Raw genomic sequence first — 18,145 nt, 5'->3', positions numbered from 1 at the left:
ATATTTGATTCAGATACTATACATTGCATTCATACTGTGTTCAGTTAATATACCTTGTATGGTTGGATGTGAATCCAGTCCTAATGTCAGTAAAATGTTTGTTAAAAACAACACAAATACCTCAAATTCATCAGCATCATACATATGTATCAGTCTCAAATTTGCAGTTTGGGTGTGTAATCCGGAGCACCATGTCACTATCACTGTTCACATTTGACAAACCTGGAAAGCCTAAAGCTGAAAAAAAAGAAAAAAGAAACCTTTTCAGATAAGAAAGAATCACAAACAAGAAAGGTTTAACACTTAATCCTTTATCTAAAATGTGATGGATTCTTTAGATTATCAAGAGCTTGATTTCTAGCCCCGATGTGCCCCCTGGGCAAATTTCTTTGTCTCTCTAGGCCTTAGTTTTCACAGTTGAAAACAAAGATCCAGATAGCCTGGTCTCTAAAGTCCCTTCCCCTCCAAAATTCTAAGTAAAGCCAGGAAGTCAAACTTGTTACAACTTTTCAGCAATATTCTAGAGAGTTTTTGTGTTGCCAGATCAACACTTCCCAACAGTAGATGCTGCATTAGTTTAACACCCTAGGATACTGGGATGTTATGTAACAAGATTGGTGGCTACTGTTTCTGTTTAAATAAAAGATAACATTAGCTTAGGAGGACAAGCTTGGTGCAGTGGTTCAGAGGGAGATCTGAGGACCCCTGCAGGCCTGCTGTGTGTATGCAGGGGACTGGAGAAGGGAATCAGACAGTAGGACCAGGAGACAATAGAACCAGCCAGCCAGCCAATGGCAACAACAAAAAATATTTACTAAGCCTGATCATACCTCTTCCCAGTCAAAAGGGCCAAGCATGGTGAGTTGCTAAGCATGAGGGTAGAAGTGGAACAAGTAGTAGAAGCGACTTCTGTCCCTCACTGAAAGCAAACACTTCTGACTGCCCCTCTGTACACACATACTCAGTGCCTATTACATGCAGAACTTCCTGCTTCACTTGGATGGTAGAATTCTGAAGACTACCCAGGAGAGAAGCTGGGGCCAATGGACAGTGTATGAGAATAGACAGATATTTATCCTGTAGGGCAAAAAATGAGATGGAGAGAATGTAGGGAAAGTCAAAAAGTTGTTCAGATTTTACCAAAGAGCTCTTTAAAAAAAAAAAAAAAATCCCGGACAGTAAAAGTTTGAGATGTTCCTGGCTTCCCAGACAGGTTATCAGTATGGCTTTGTCAATGGCCCAGTACCCTTGTCTCCTCTGCATAAGGCCAAATTCATTCATTCCCAAAGCCTTAACAGCCATTCTTTTCCAGCAACCTCTCCAGTCCCATGTTCCCACTGTTGCCACATTCACATCGTTGTTATTTCATATGTTTACATACATGTTCCTTTCCCCCATCCCCACACCAATCCATCAGCAGATCTTGTCAGCTCTACTTCAAAAATATCTATATATCTTCAGATCTATAGATCAAAAAGATCTATCTATCTGTTCTACCACCCTGGGTGAAACCACCCACATCTCTTGCCTAGAGTAACCAACAGCTGATCTCCCTTCTTCCAATCCATTCTCTGTACAACACCAAATGGTACTTTTTCAAAACAAACTCCTTAAGTTGGTCCATAAGGCCCTACTAACCAGCTCTGCCAACCTCTCTGGTCTTCCCCTGCAGCTCCTTTGCTCATGCTGCTACAGTCAAGATGGCTGCCTTTCTGTTCCTCAAATAACACCAGGCCTAGTCCTGTTAACAGTATTTTTATTTGCTGTTCCTTCCACCGGAAACACTTTGCCACAGAAGACTGCCTCCTTGCTACTTGGTTCTCAGGTCAAATGCCTCTTCCAACTACCCAATCTGCTCCCCCTCCCAGAGTACTTTCTATCATACTCTCTCCCACCTTATTTTCTTCATGACACATATAACTCTCTGAAATTACCTTGTTCGTTTATTTATTCGTCTTCTGTTTCTGTCCCATCCAGCTCTAAAGTGTAAACTCCATGAAAGCATCAGGGACCTTGGTCTGTCTTGCTTCCTGTTATATTCCTAGTGCCAAGAAGAGTGTCTGATTCTCAACCAATGTTTGTTTGTTCAGTAACTAACTGAACAAACGAATGAACATGTCCACAGCCTCACATCTTTGTCTCCACAGTTTCTCTCACTTAGAACATTATTCTCTCCTTAACCCCCCACCTTCCCCCTCTGCTTTTTCTTCTCATCATTCCATCTCAAAGCCTTTTTGCTTAATGACTCAGTCCAAAGATCAGATCAAATGTCACTCCTTTGGAGGAATTTCCCTTAACCTCCCTAGAAGAATTCATTCTTTTTCTCCTCAGTACCTTCACAGCACTTTATTCATAGCTCTATTATATCACTCAACACTTTGCATTCCCTAGTAGGAGTTATCAGTTATCCATCCCTTCTGCCAGTGCCTCCTGGGCTGGAACCTTATCAGATGTCTTTGTATTTTCAGCACCTGGCACATGGTAGGCCCTCTCTTGAGGTTTATATCTGAATTGAATCCAGTAGGGATCCAAGCGGGAATGGATAGCATCGGTCCTCAGAGTATACTGATCAACAGATAGCAGTCTTACTTTGTAGTATGACAACATTAAACCTGAAATGTCAGGGTATCCTATAGTAATAGAGGCAACCTACATTTTAAAATCACAGTACAATAGAAAGTTCCTGGAGGTTAAAGGCTACAAGCTTTCACACTACCATATCACCTGGGAAAACACTGCCCTCTGTCTGTGTGGGGAGGGGAAGTTGCTCATCCCAGGCTTCATTATATCCCCTCCTCCTCCCCCCACCCCACCCACCCCCAAAGTCCCATGACATTACATCACAGAGGAAGGCTTGGTGCCATCTTCCTGTGAACAGATCATGGTAACAGTGCTTTGTTTCTTTATGTACAATAAATGCTTTCTCTGATCCTTGTCCAACTCCTTCATTTTCTGTCATGAAAGTGGCTGATTATATGCTTTTCAGACTGCAAATGGGTTAAGTGTTGTACCTCAGCCCTCCTGAACATACCCTAACAAAAAACTGCCATTATTTATTGAGCACATATTGTGTACAGAGCAGTTTCTATTCTATCTAGCTATATTTAATCCTCAAAGCAACCTGGAAGATAGGTAATTTTCTCTCTCTTTTTTTTAAAGCTGATCGTATGGAATTTGAACCCTGACCTATCTGGCTTCAAAGTCCAGTCATTCTCTTTATTCCCTACCATCAAAGAATAAAAATGCTTCTCTCCTCTTCTCTTCAAATATCTCAGTCACCTTTACAAGGAAACGTATCTGAACATCAAGCAAAGCAAAACCCTTTGCCAAGCTAAAGGGCCTGGAAACAAGATTTATAAGAGCTTAGCACTTCCATCTTAAAAACAACAGTAACAATAATATTTATCTTGCTCTTCCTATGTTCTAGGAGCTGGTATAGACACTTTACATGCATTGTTTAATTTAATCCAATCTTCACAACCACCTTATAGAGGAAGATACCACAGGTCTACATACCCTAAGCACAGTTCGAAATCCAAAAAAGTCTGAAAATCAAAAGTGAGTTTGACAGAGCTCATATGGAACAAAAGCAGAGCAGTAGTGTTCAATAATTAAAATCTGTAGGGTAAAAAAAAAATGACAGAATACAAGCAATTATATTTTCCTTACTTTATTTTCACAAACTTCTAATAGCATCTTCATGGAGTATCTTTTCTTACCCAGTCCTTCCCATGTGGGCTAGTCTCAATATTTGTCTAATCAGTAGATATATCTCCCAACCAGTTACAATACCATTGAGGAGGTCTCTCTTCTGCACAAAATTTTTTAACTTTCAACAAACTAATATAATAAACCATGGCAGATTTTTCCCATGCTCCACTTTCTAAGAAAAAAACAAAACAAAACAAAACATATGCAGCTCATTTGATGGCAAACTTCAACTAACATGAGGTCATTCACAGGCTTTATTAATCCCATCTAGTATATTCATATGTTTCTTATAGGAATATTAATGCTTGAAGAGCTCCCACTCCCTGGGATTTTACGTTACATACAGTGTATGCACACTGAAAGCTCCTAGAATTTAAAACATCTTTATCCCTGGATGCCTGGGGGGCTCAGTCAGTTAAGCATCTGAATTAGGCTCAGGTCATGGTCTCTTGGTTCATGAGTTTGAGCCTGGCATCAGGTTCTGTGCTGACCGTTCAGAGCCTGGAGCCTGCTTCAGATTCTGTGTCTTGATCTCTCTCTGCCCTTCCCCCCACTCTCACTCTCTCAAAACTAAACATTAAAAAAAAATTATTCTTTTATTATTTAAAAAAACTTTTTAAGTGTTTATTTATTTTTGAGAGAGAGACAGAGTGCAAGAGGGGGAAGGACAGAAAGAGAGGGAGACACAGAATCTGAAGCAGGCTCCAGGCTCTGAGCTGTCAGCAGAGAGCCTGATACAGGGCTTGAACTCACAGACCAGACCGTGAGACCGTGACCTGAGCTGAAGTCGGATGCTCAACCGACTGAGCTACCCAGGTGCCCACATTAAAAAAAATTATTAAAATCTGTATCCCAGAATTTCAAATATGGGATTGAGGACTATGTTATTATCCCTATTTTACAAATGAGTAAACTTAAGCTCAGAGATGTTAATTAATTTGCCCAAGGTCACACAGCTAGTAAATAGTAAATAGCTAGAAAATAGGATTAAAAATATGTCTGAAACTGTGAAAAAAAATTTTGGAACACATATGACAGATAAAGCCTCATTTTTCTGAAGGCAAAGATAATGAAGTGACAGTTCATAGTAGAGGAAAAAGAAATAACTTATAAAGATATGAAAAAATATTCAATCAATCATAGTAATAGTAAGAAAAAATTTAAATTAAAATTATAATGAGGTGCTATTTTTATTCTATCAGATTGGCAGCTAGCAAAAGTTTCGATAACATTGTGTAGAAAAGATATGAAGAAACAGCCATTCATATGTTGTTTGAAATAAGGTAAATTGGTATGATTTCTATGAAGGGCAATTTGGTAACCTCTCTCAAAAGTAGAAATTAATATACTCAGAAATTTCACTTCTAGAAACTTTTCCTTAAAATATGCTCACACATGCACACAAAAATGAGTATAAAAGGATATTGTAGCATTGTTAGTATTAGCAAAAACTGTCTCCGGAGAATGTAATTTTACCGTTGATTAAAGCCCAGACATTTTACAACTCTCTAAAACTGACAATGGGGAATGATTATTTCTTCTGTCCAGTAGAAGAAAACCTCAAAAATTATTTTTACCCTATAGGCCATTAGCCAGTTTTGTATCAAAATTAACAATTTTATTTCAGAATTTCTTTTTATCCATTGACTACATTATTCAACTTTCATATTCTCTTTCGAACCAACTTTGTCCTCCTGGTGGGTTCTTCATTATAAGTTAAATTAAGACTTGATATGTGCTTTCTATGCATTTATTTTGGAAATTTGCTTTTCAACTTTTGAGACTGATGCTTTGAGATAACCTAAATCCATCAGTAAAGGTCTGGTTGAGGGGCACCTGGGTGGCTCAGTTGATGAAGTGTCCTACTCTTGATTTTGGCTCAGGTCATGATCTTATGGTGTGTGACTTCGGGCTCCAGGTCATGCTCCGTACTAATAGCAAGGAGCCTGCTTGGGATTTTCTTCTCCCTCTCAGACTCTGCCCCGCCCCTACTCTCAAAATAAATAAATAAAATAAAATTTAAAAAAAGGACTGGTTGAATAAATCACGATGCCTCTATACAAAGGAATAGTATGCAGCCATTAAAAAGTCAGGTCCGTATGTAGGTCCTCCATGAGGGTGAGGATTTTTGTCTGATTCCCAATGAACTTAAGCACCTAGAATACTGTTTGAGCACATAATAGCCTTAATTTGCTCCTGGCTGTGATAACAAGCAACCCCAAAATATCAATGCCTTATACAAAAACATGTTTTTTTTTCCCCTTGTGGATATGTAGGGCAGCTATGGTGGCAGTGCTCTAGGCTGAGGGTCACAGGTTAGGTTTAAATTGGCTTCTAGTATCTGCTCATTTATGGACCACTGTAGTTTCAACAAGTACATGAAAGCATATGATGCCCCTTAAAGCCTCTACTTAGAATGACACACTGTCACTTCTACCCACAATCCATTGGCCAGAAAACATGGCCAAAACCAAAGTCAAGAGAGAAGTATATTATACCTTCTCTAACTGGAAGAGTCTCTGAAGTCAAAGGGCAGAGAGCAGGATGTATAACCCTATCATGAGGAGTAGAGAACAATATTCCAGTCTATCACAGTGCTTAATAAATATGTGTTGAATGAATGAAGAGTGAACCAATTCCAAGAATTAAATGGAAAAAAAAAAAAAGCACAGTAAAGAGCAATTGTATAAAGTATGCCACCATTTGTTTTGGGTTTTTTTTTGGGGGGGGGGTGTTTTGTTTTATTTTTTAAGTTTTATTTATTTATTTTGAGAGAGAGCGCACACATGCACGAGCAGGGGAGGGACAGAGAGAGAGGGAAAGAGAGAATCCCAAGCAGGCTCTGCACTGTCAGCACAGTGCCAGATGCGGGGCTCAAATCCATGATCCATGAGTTCTTGACCTGAACTGAAATCAAAAGTCAGACGTCCAACTGAATGACTGAGCCCCTGCCACCATTTGTTTTAAAATATATATTTACATGCAGTATATATACAAGTATGCTTGAATATGCCTTTACCACCTCTAGAAAAATGCTCAAGAAGCTTGTATCTGTGGTTGCTGCTGGGGAGAAGAACTAGGGGAGGGAGGGTTAGGAATGGGAGGGAACCTTACCATATAGTATCACATGTATGTATTAACCTATTAAAAAATAAAATCGGGGTGCCTGGATGGCTCTGTCAGTCAAGCATCAGACTTCAGCACAGGTCATGATCTCACAGTTCCTGATTTCAAGCCCCACATCAGGCTCTCTGCTGTCAGTGTGAAGGCTGCTTCAGATTCTCTCTGTCCCTCCCTTGGTCTCACTTATGCTCTCTCTCTCTCTCTTTCTCTCTCTCAAAAATAAATAAATTAAAAAATGAAAAACAAAATAAAATTAAGTTCTCTATGGAGGAAATGAAAAGAATAACACACACTGTCTGACTATAGAGTCCAAATTCTAAAACTCTATGCTATAATATCTTTAGGATAAAACATGGATCAGAATTTTTTTTTATTCTTGGGGCGCCTGGGTGGCTCAGTCGGTTAAGCGTCCGACTTCAGCCAGGTCACGATCTCACGGTCCATGAGTTCGAGCCCCGCGTGGGGCTCTGGGCTGATGGCTCAGAGCCTGGAGCCTGCTTCCAATTCTGTGTCTCCCTCTCTCTCTGCCCCTCCCGCGTTCATGCTCTGTCTCTCTCTGTCTCAAAAATAAATAAACATTTAAAAAAAAAATTAAAAAGAATTTTTTTTTATTCTTAATTCATTGCAAACAAACTGTACATGGGATCCCCCTTGTCTCTAGTTCCTGCAGACTTACCTATAACACAGCACTAATTATAGCAAAATTCCATCTCAACCAATTTTTTAATGTTCTAGGGCTGTCATTTTCAAACTCTGCAGAAGGCTTCCCATTCCTGGGAAACCCTGTAGGTGAAGTCTCTGAAGAGAGGGGTTTGAAACTAGTTTAGCTGTTTTGCTTCTGAATTTAAATAAAACCATTCTCCTAATAGTAAAATATGATAACTATGGCTCCCTCATTCTCATTTTATGGTTCTTATAGAGCAGTATAGTCCTTAGGCACCCCCAAAACTTCAGATAAAGTTCCCCTCAAGACATATCAATAAAGAGAATCAAAATATGATGAAACAGATTGAACATCTACATAAAAGACTCACCTACTCAGCAAACGGGGAGACAGAGACTAAGGACTGCCCATGTCCAATTAAGGATTAAGGGCCTAATTTCTAAGAACTATAGTATTGTATTGTATTGTATTGTATTGTATTGTATTGTATTGTATTGTATTACATTGTGTTGTATTGTATCCAAAGCTGTAAAATATTCTAGGCTCTGAGTGAATGCATTGTATTATACATTGTCTGAAGAACTGCCTCGTTCATTACTGAAGTATCCCAGTGAAGAATGGGAATTCCACAACTGGAGGTTGACCATGGCCTCACTCATGCTTGCCTCTCAGCACAGGGTATGGAATCTTGCAGTTTACTAAGCCCTTTTCAATGGACTTATAGATTATATTATGGTACAGTATTCAGTTTTCACTTAGTTAACTCTCACAAAGTGGACAAGGGCTTAACAAAATTCCTTCAAAGAAACCACAAGTTAAAGATGATACTAATAATTAAAACACAAGCAAATAAAATGGTAGGGCTGACATTTCTCTTACCTTTAATATAAGCTGTCAGATATGTTATTCAGTAAAAGCAATAACATTCTTGTCAGGTCTGACAAGAAGATGATACCAAAAAAAAAAAAAATTCAAAATTATCTGCAGATGATTTGAAAAATGGATTTATAATTTTTTAAATTTTTATTTGTGTTTTCCTGCTAAGAAAAACACAACCAGAAAAATGTGGAGACCCCTGGTTTGAAAAAGTGACCCCTGAATAGCAAGAATTTGTCAATGACTCTCCAATGTAATCCAGACAGAAGGTGCCAGCATTTCATTCTACCTAACTGGTCACCTCTACAGAGAGATTGAATGAATCCAGTACAATAGCTTGATGATACTATCTTTTATGATCACCTAATTTCTTAATTGTATCCTTGATTTTAAAGTTTAATTTATGATTCAAATGTGTTGTCTTTCCTACAAGTAGAGAATGTACCATCCAATATTAATGTCTAATCATTGTGTAATTCAGGATTGGACTTTTTGTGAGCTTGGTTAATGTGGGTTTATCCCTAAGAGACTGCTCACCTCTGAGTGTTATGACACAATGAGTTCCTGGGTTTGTCAAGATGTAGCCCAGACCCTAGATGACAGGGACCCTCAGTTCCCCCAGATGACTTCTCCATCTTGGTACTCTCTCATGGTGGTGCTGTAATCAAAATTCTTTCACTGGAGGTCCCATGGAGCAATACATTTAGGAAACTGGGCCTGTTTCTAAAAGAAGGGCGTTTCTAGCTCTGAATTACATTAACTCTGTAGCACACCTAATGTTATTCTTGCTCAAGAGCTTTTTCTTCTATGGCCTCAGGTTTTGAACTATTAACACACTAATTTGTAAGCTGATTGTTGCTTTGGTCTGATAGGCAGCAAGGCCCAGGATCCCAACAAGGGCTCTTCAGACAACATGATAGCCAAGATAAACTAACTTGCAGAGCCAAGTTTACAAAGGCTCAGAGCAGACCCTCTGCTATCCTGGCTGGTGATTGTGGCAGAGCCCTAAATAATTGCTTAGCCAGCCTCTGTGGCACTCTCCCCCCACCCCCCACCCCCACCCCCAGACTGGACACTTCCTTCTTTGAATGAAACTGAAATAGATCCATTTCCTTTAGTCAAACGACAATATCATTAGCTGTCCTAGCAGCTTGGCTGACCAGACTTTTATATTAGCCTCGCTGCCTGATGGCAATATTCCAACTCTAGCAATTTCCAGGAGTGAGGAGCAGCCTGTGCAGAAAGGGTATGGTGGGTCCCATGGAACTGAGCTGACTTTAGATCAATTAGGATGGCAGTTCTCAGCCTTCATGGCATATTAGAATCACTGGGAGAGTTTTTTAAACATAACACTGACAGTGCCCCACCCCTAGCAATTGTAATTTAATTGGTCTGGGGCAGAACAACGTAGGCATGGATGCCTTTGAAAGCTTCCCCAGGTGAGAAGTGCAGTCAGTGATGAGGACCACAGACTTAAGATCTTGCATTCAAAAGGAGTATTTGAACCTGACACAATTCTCTTGTAAGCCTTCTGTTCTGAAACTCCACTCAATCATCTGCTCACATTCCATTTTGCAATTAGCTCACAGACATATTTGCAAAAAGCTGCAAAAGTAAAAAATGTGTTAATGATACAAGGCCACACTTCACAGGTTGCAAGACATTTTCTCATAGATTGTTTCATTCGACTCTTAAAATAACCCAATGAGGTAAGCAGGACAGGTATTATTATCCATAATTTTTTGGTAAGGAAATTGATATTCTGAGCTGAGGACCCAGACTTCTGTTTTTTGCTCAGCACTCTTTTAAGTATGCAATACTTACTCTACAGTGATGGTTAATAACCTCAGCTGCCAAATATAGGCAGAAAAGAATGCACAGGAGTCAAAGGCAAAAACTTTAACATCAGATGTAAAAATTTGAATTTTAGTTTTGCTACTTAGTAGCTCTATGATCTTGAGCAAAGGTATAATCTCTTTGAGACTCAGTCTTCCTCAGTTGAATGCAGTACTGGAATATAGTACAAACTTCAAAGGGGTATCAATGAGATACAACATAATGAGAATTGATATTCTCATTATATGATTGTGCCACATTTATCTACTTGTTAGTATAGAAATAATCTTCAAGAATTTTATTAAGTATTTGGGCTCCTTTATTCCATTAAGTTGTCTTTGGTACCAATCTTTGTCTTTCTTACCTGATACTCCTGCATAAAGTGAGGGGCTTGATTGCTTCATGATGGTGGCATTTCTAATTAGATCAGACATCAGAATCCTAGCAAACACACCATTTTCAAAACTTTCTCATTTCTTTTACCAAAACAGTGCTTGATCAGATGCTTTTTAAAAAATCAAAAGATTTGGGGCGCCTGGGTGGCTCAGTCGGTTAAGCGTCCGACTTCGGCTCAGGTCATGATCTCACAGTCTGTGAGTTCGAGCCCCACGTCAGGCTCTGTGCTGACAGCTCAGAGCCTGGAGCCTGTTTCAGATTCTGTGTCTCCCCCTCTCTCTGCCCCTTCCCTGTTCACACTCTGTCTCTCTCTGTCTCAAAAATAAATAAACGTTTAAAAAAAATTTTTTTTAAGTCAAAAGATTTAATTTTGAGCAGTTTTAGATTTACAGAAAAATTAAGCTCAGTACAGAGTTTCCATATAATCCTGCCCCTGCACACAATTTCCCTTTATTAACAATTCATATTAGTATGGTACATTCATTACAATTTAATGAGCCAAAATTGATAATTTTTATTAACTTAAGTTCATAGTTATTCAGATTTCCTTACTTTTTACCTAATGTCCTTTTCTATCCCAGAATCTCATCCAGGAGACTATCTTATGTTTAGTTGTCGTGTCTCCAAGCTCCTGTTGACTGTGAGTTTCTCAGACTTTCCTTGTTTTTAATGACCTTGACAACTTTGAGGAGTTCTGGTCAGGTATTTTGTAGGATGCCCTTCTATTTGAATTTGTCTGATATTTTTCTCATGATCAGACTGAGATTATGGGGTTTGGGGAGGAAGGTCATAGAGGTACAGTGCCATTTTTATCACATCATATCAAAGGACATACTATCAATATAATTTATCAGTGTTGATGTTGACCTCAAACACCTGGTTGAGGTCATGTTTGTCAGGTCTCTCCACTGTTATTACTCCCCACTACCCTTTCAATACTATATTCTTTGGCAGGAAGTCACTGCATATAGCCCACACTTTTGGGATTTATGCTCCCCTCCTTTAGAATGGAATATCTATATTATTTATTTGGAATTCTTCTGCACAGGAGATTGATCAAATGCTTTTGTTTGTAAACCTTTTGCTGTCATCACCCATCTGGTCATGAAATCAACCTATTTGGTGGTAGCCATAGCCCTAGATTTTCCAGATTAGAACCATAATGGGGTCTAGGGAGACCTCTGGTGGTGAAATAAGGGCATAACTGGCCAACCACACGTTCTCACCTTAAGCCACTTCAGTCCAGTGGTTCTCATCCAGGATTTTGTCCCCCAGCCTCAGGGATCATTTGGCAATATCTAGAGATGTCTTTGTTTGTCACACTTTTGGGGGGAAATGCTACTGACATCTAGTAATAAGAGGCCAGAGATACTGCTAAACATCCTATAATGCACAAGACACAGCAAAAAGTTATCTGAGCCCACTTGTCAATAATGCTGACATTGAGAAACCCTGTGACCAATGGCAGCATACAGGTGTATAAAGGTTACAGCTATGCTCAAATACTGTTATAATGGGGTGGAGGGAGACCCTGTTTTGCAAAGAAAAAAAAGGAGGACAAATTATTCAATAAAATGTGCAGCTCAACATTGTCACAGCACAGATAGAAGAAATGGTCAAGTGACTTTTAGGAATGTGCAGTTTCTATTTGGGTCAACCTTGTTCACATGAATATGAGTGGCAAGAGATCATGCTGTGGAGCTGAACAGAAGCAAACACTAAATGGAAAGCTGTTCTGAGCAGAAGAGGTGCTGGTAAAGAAAGAAACTGGACTGGGGGCCAGTGTTTTGAGAAGGTGATTATTTGAAAAAACTCTTTTCAGATAATTTTTTATTTATTTTATTTTTTTTTAATTTTATTTATTTTGAGAGAAAGGGAGGGAGGGACAGGGGCAGAGAGAGAGGGAGAGAGAGAATCCCAAGCAGACTCTTGGGATCCCAATGTGGGGCTCGAACTCACAAACCAGGAGATCATGACCTGAGCTGAAATCGGACACTCAACCAACTGAGCTACTGAGGAACCCCTCAGATAATTTTTAAAAAACTAACCAATTCTGAGGGAAAAAATTGTATCCAATCTATTACAACCACAGTCTACAACTACTTTCAATTGCATTCCTATACATACATATTTTTATGTTTGTGCAATCAATGAATATAACCACTTTGTATTCTGCTTTTCTTTTACTGAATATTGTATCTGAAATATTTTTTTCATATCCATAGGGTCTCCATTATCTTTTATAAAGTCTAAGTTGGGGCGCCTGGGTGGCTCAGTCGGTTAGGCGTCCGACTTCGGCTCAGGTCATGATCTCGCAGTCTGTGAGTTCAAGCACCGCGTCGGGCTCTGTGCTGACTGCTCAGAGCCTGGAGCCTGTTTCAGATTCTGTGTCTCCCTCTCTCTTTGACCCTCCCCCATTCATGCTCTGTCTCTCTCTGTCTCAAAAATAAATAAACGTTAAAAAAAATTTTTTTTTAAAGTCTAGGATAATCCATTATGAAGGTGAACCATACTATAGTCATTTCTTCTATTGTTAGAAAATTATATTGTTTCAAATTATTCTCTTTTCTAACATTGCACTATATATTGTTGGCTTTTTTTTTTTTTTTTTTTTTTTTTTTTTGTATGTCTTTAGGGTAGGGGCGCCTGGGTGGCTCAATTGGTTGAGCATCTGACTTCAGCCTAGGTCATGACCTCGCCATTATGAGTTTGAGCACCGCATCATTCTCTGTGCTGACAGCTCAGAGCCTGGAGCCTGTTTCAGATTCTGTGTCTCCCTCTTTCTCTGCTGCTCCCCCACTCTCAGTCTGTCTCTCTCAAAAATAAATAAACATTAAAAAAAATTTTTTAAGTACGTCTGTAGGGTACCTTTCTAGGAATCCAATTCTAGGGTCAAAAATGTGAATAGTATATGGCAACATAGAATGGATAATAAATAACACAGAATTTGGAATTAGGCAGCCTGGGTACATAACTCAATTCTGTCCATTACTACCGATGTGACTAGAATGATTTGCTTAAGCAAATAAAAATTAAACAAAATTGTGTATGCCAAGTACATTGTATGGATCCTGGTAAATAGGCAAATTACTATTGTTATTCTTTTTCTTTGCCCCTGAGACCATCACATTTATATAGACTGTCTCTTTTTTTTTCTGACATTTCTAACATCTATACTTTGCTATAACTGTAGAAATTATAGACAAAAATCTAACCTTTAGAGAATTTACCACCAGCTTTTTTTTTTTAAGATTTCATTTTTAAGTAATCTCTACTCCCAATATGGGGCTTGAACTTACTACCCTGAGATCAAGAGTCACATGTTCTACCAACTGAGCCAGCCAGGCGCCCTTACCACCAGCTTTTTTTCCCTATAAACATGTAATTTATGAGTTTTATTTTTATTTTTAAATTATTTATTATTATTATTTTTAAGTAGGTGCCACGTGCAGCACAGAGCCCAGTGTGGAGCCCAATGTGGGGTTTGAACCCATAACCCAGAGATCAATACCTGAGCTGAGATGAAGAGTCAGACACTTAACCAACTGAGCCACCCAGAGACTCCTGTAATTTATGATTTTTTTTTTTAATAAAATTTGAGGGGCACCTGGGTGACTCAGTCAGTTAAGCATCAGCCTCTTGATTTCAGCTTAGGTCATGATCTCATGGTTCATGAGTTCAAGCTCCATGTCAGAAGCTGACAGTGCAGAGCCTGCTTGGAATCTTCTCTCTTCCTCTCTCTCTCTCTGCCCCTCCCCTGCATGCATGCTCTCTCTCTCAAAAATAAATAGATGGACTTTTTAAAAAGTTTAAAATGGGGCGCCTGGGTGGCGCAGTCGGTTAAGCGTCCGACTTCAGCCAGGTCACGATCTCGCGGTCCGTGAGTTCGAGCCCCGCGTCAGGCTCTGGGCTGATGGCTCGGAGCCTGGAGCCTGTTTCCGATTCTGTGTCTCCCTCTCTCTCTGCCCCTCCCCCGTTCATGCTCTGTCTCTCTCTCTGTCCCAAAAATAAATAAAAAAAAAAATTAAAAAAAAAAAAAAGTTTAAAATGAAATTTGAATCATATGGAATATACTGTTATTTCTTGCCCTTTCTCACTATTATATCATAAAACATTTACCTAGACTTTCAAAAATATGATTTTTATTGTCACCATAATATTCTACCTTATAAATTATTTCATTTAATAATGCCAGTATTGTTTATACATTATGATCACTTCTAAATTTTTGCAATTATGAATAATTCAATAAGTACTCTTGAACATATATTTTTATTCATATTAATTATTCCCCAAGGATAGTGCATTACTTTCCTAGGGCTTCCATAATAGACTACCACAAACTGGGTAGTTTAAAATAAGAAATTTACTGTCTCACAGTCCAAAATCACAGTCCAAAATCAGCAGGGCCCTGCTCCTTCTGAAAACTGTAGAGGAAAATTCTTTCTTGCCTTTTTAATTTTATCTTGTGTTGTTTGCTGGCAATCCTTGGCATTCCTTGGCTGATACAGTACTTTTATAAGCCCTTTATCCATAGTTTCACTTTCTGTGGTTTCAGTTACCCCAGGTCAACCACCTGCAGGAAGCAGATGATCCTCCTAATGGATCCTGGGAAAGTCCATAGCGGCCTAGCACTGCGTCACATGCCTGCGTCATTCACCTCACTTTGTCTCATCTCATAGGCATTTTATCATCTCACCTCATCACAGGAAGAAGGGTGAGTACAGTACAATAAGATATTTTGAGAGAAACCACATTCATGTAACTTTTATTACAGTACATTATTATAATTATTTTATTTTGTTATTAATCTTTGTTGTTAATCTTTTACTGTGCCTAGCCTGTAAATTAAACTTTGTTATAGGTATGCACAGGAAAAAACATCGTTTTTATGGGATTTGATACTATCTGCCATGTCAGGCATGCACAGGGGATCTTGGAACATACCTCCCACACACAAGGGGGGCACTATTGTAGATAAACAACTCCAATCTCTGCCTCCATAGCCACACAGTCGTCTTCTCTCTGTGCATTTGTCTTCACATGGTATACTCCTTTCTTATAAGACACTGATCCTATTGAATTAATAACCCTTCCTATTCCAGCATGACTTCATCTTACTAATAACATCTGCAATGACCCTATTTCTAAATAAAGTTACATTCTGAAGTACAAGGGGTTAGGACCTCAACTTATCTCTTGGATGGAAACAATTCAACTCATAACAAATAGGTCACAGGATCAACATATATGAACAGTTTCAAAATCAATGAATTTTTCTAAAATGCTCTTCAAAATATACCAAATTTAGGGGTGCCAGAGTGGCTCAGTCAGTTAAATGTCTGACTTCAGCTCAGGTCATAATCACGCTGCTTGTGAGTTCAAGCCCTGCGTCGGGCTCTGTGCTGGCAGAGCCTGCTTCAGATTCTGTCTCCGTCTCTCTGCCCCTTCCCTGCTTGCGCTCTGTCTCTCTCTCTCTCTCAAATATAAATAAACATTAAAAAATATTTTTTTTAAGATCATACCAAATTTATTCTTTACAGGAGTGCCTTCTTGTGATACATTTGTTGACATTAAGCATTCCATTTATTTATTTTTAATGTTTATTTATTTATTTTGAGAGAGAAAGAGCACGAACAGGGAAGGGGCAGAGGGAGAGGGAGAGAGAGAATCCCAAGCAGGTTCCACACTCAACTCAAGGCCCAACAGGGGGTTTGATCCCATGACCATGAGATCATGACCTGAGCCAAAATCAAGAGTTTAATGCTCAGCAAATTGAGCCACCCAGGTACCCCAAGCATTTCTGTATTTAAATCCTAACCATATTTACTAGTTTAAAATAATACATCATTGGTTTAAATGGCCTTCCTTTGTGAGATTGAACATTTTTCTACATAATTATAGCCATTAGACTATTTGTATTTTTCTTCTGTAAATTGTTTATGTAATTTTCCTCTTTTCTATAATACTTCCCTGATTTATAAAAGTTGAGATAAAAGTATATTCTACCTGTCATTTATCCCATTTATTCTATTTCTAAGTCTTTTCTTTTTCTAACTTGTTCCTTTTAAACTTTTAATTTTTATGATATATTATTTCTTTTTCCCTTTCTACTTAGAAAGTCATCAATTTTTAGAATTAGTTAAATATGCATATGTGTTTTCTTCTAAATATTTTATGCTTTCATTTTTTTTTTTTTGATATATTTCTTTAAATCCTGGAATTTATTTTCAGTATCTTATAGAGGCAAAACTCCAACTAGGTACTTTTATCCAATTTTCTTACACCATTGATGATATTACTTCTTACCTATTGTGATGCATCCTTTATAAAATATTAACTTAATCTCTTAAAAATTATATGAGATTGGTTAAGTTATTATCTACATTTTGTACCTAAGGAAACAGAGAAGTTTAGTAACTTTTTCAAGGTCACACAGCTAGTAAATGGCAGGGACAGAATCTGAACACAGGCAGTCTGGCTCCAGAGACCGATTTTTAGTTACATTAGTTAAAGTATCAATGAGTAGGTATATGTAAAGAATCTAGAACAGTAAGCTTTGTATATATGTTTGTTTAACAAATATAACGAAAGTGTCATAGACTTATCTATCCTAAGATCTGTTTCAAGGATATCTGTTTGTATTCCATTGATTTGTCTCGCTTCTGTTCTAGTTTTGTTTTCGTTTTTTGTTTTTTGTTTGAGAGAGCACAAGCAGGGGAGAGGCAGAGAGAGAGGGAGACACGGAATCCGGAGCAGGTTACAGGCACTGAGCTGTCAGCACAGAGCCTGATGCGGGGCTCGAACCCACGAACTATGAGAGCATGAAGTTGGATGCCCAACTGACTGAGCCACCCAGGCGCCCCCTTCTGTTCTAGTTTTGATTACTGAAATAACATTTTAAAATGTGATGGAGCAAGCCCACACCCACATTCACTATCCTTTTGTAATACTTTCCTTGCTGGTCTGCCTACACATTCTTCCAAATTGACTGTTTTTACACATAATAATGAAAATTCTCAGATATTAAAAAAGTTGAAATAATTGCACAATAAACACTCCACATAAACTTTTTTTCTTTATTTTTTTTAAGTTTATTTATTTTTTGAGAGACAGCGTGCGTGGGGAAGGAGCAGAAAGAGGAGAGAAAGGATCTGAAGCAGGCTCTGTGCTGATAGCAGAGAGCCCACTGTGGGGCTCCAACCCCCAAACAATGAGATCATGACCAAGCCGAAGTCAGACACTTAACCGACTGAGCTGCCCAGGCGCCCCAAACTTTTTCTTTTTTTTTTTTTTTTCTTTTTTAAGTAAACTCTACAGACAACACAGAGCTCAAACTCAGGGCCCCTGGGATCAACAGATGTATGCTCTATCAACAAAGCCAGCCAGGCACCCCTCCAGATGAACTTTTCAAACACTGGTCTTGGAACTCAAATGAAAACAAACAAACAAACAAACAAACAAAAAACCAAAACCTCTTTTGAGAATTGGATGGAAACTAATCCACACTAAGAATTTATTTGATAATATCAGTATATT

Source organism: Panthera pardus, unplaced genomic scaffold, assembly GCF_024362965.1.
Source record: "Panthera pardus isolate Hobbes unplaced genomic scaffold, ASM2436296v1 HiC_scaffold_3, whole genome shotgun sequence".
NCBI classification, from domain to species: domain Eukaryota; kingdom Metazoa; phylum Chordata; class Mammalia; order Carnivora; family Felidae; genus Panthera; species Panthera pardus.
This window is presented reverse-complemented; position numbering follows the sequence as displayed.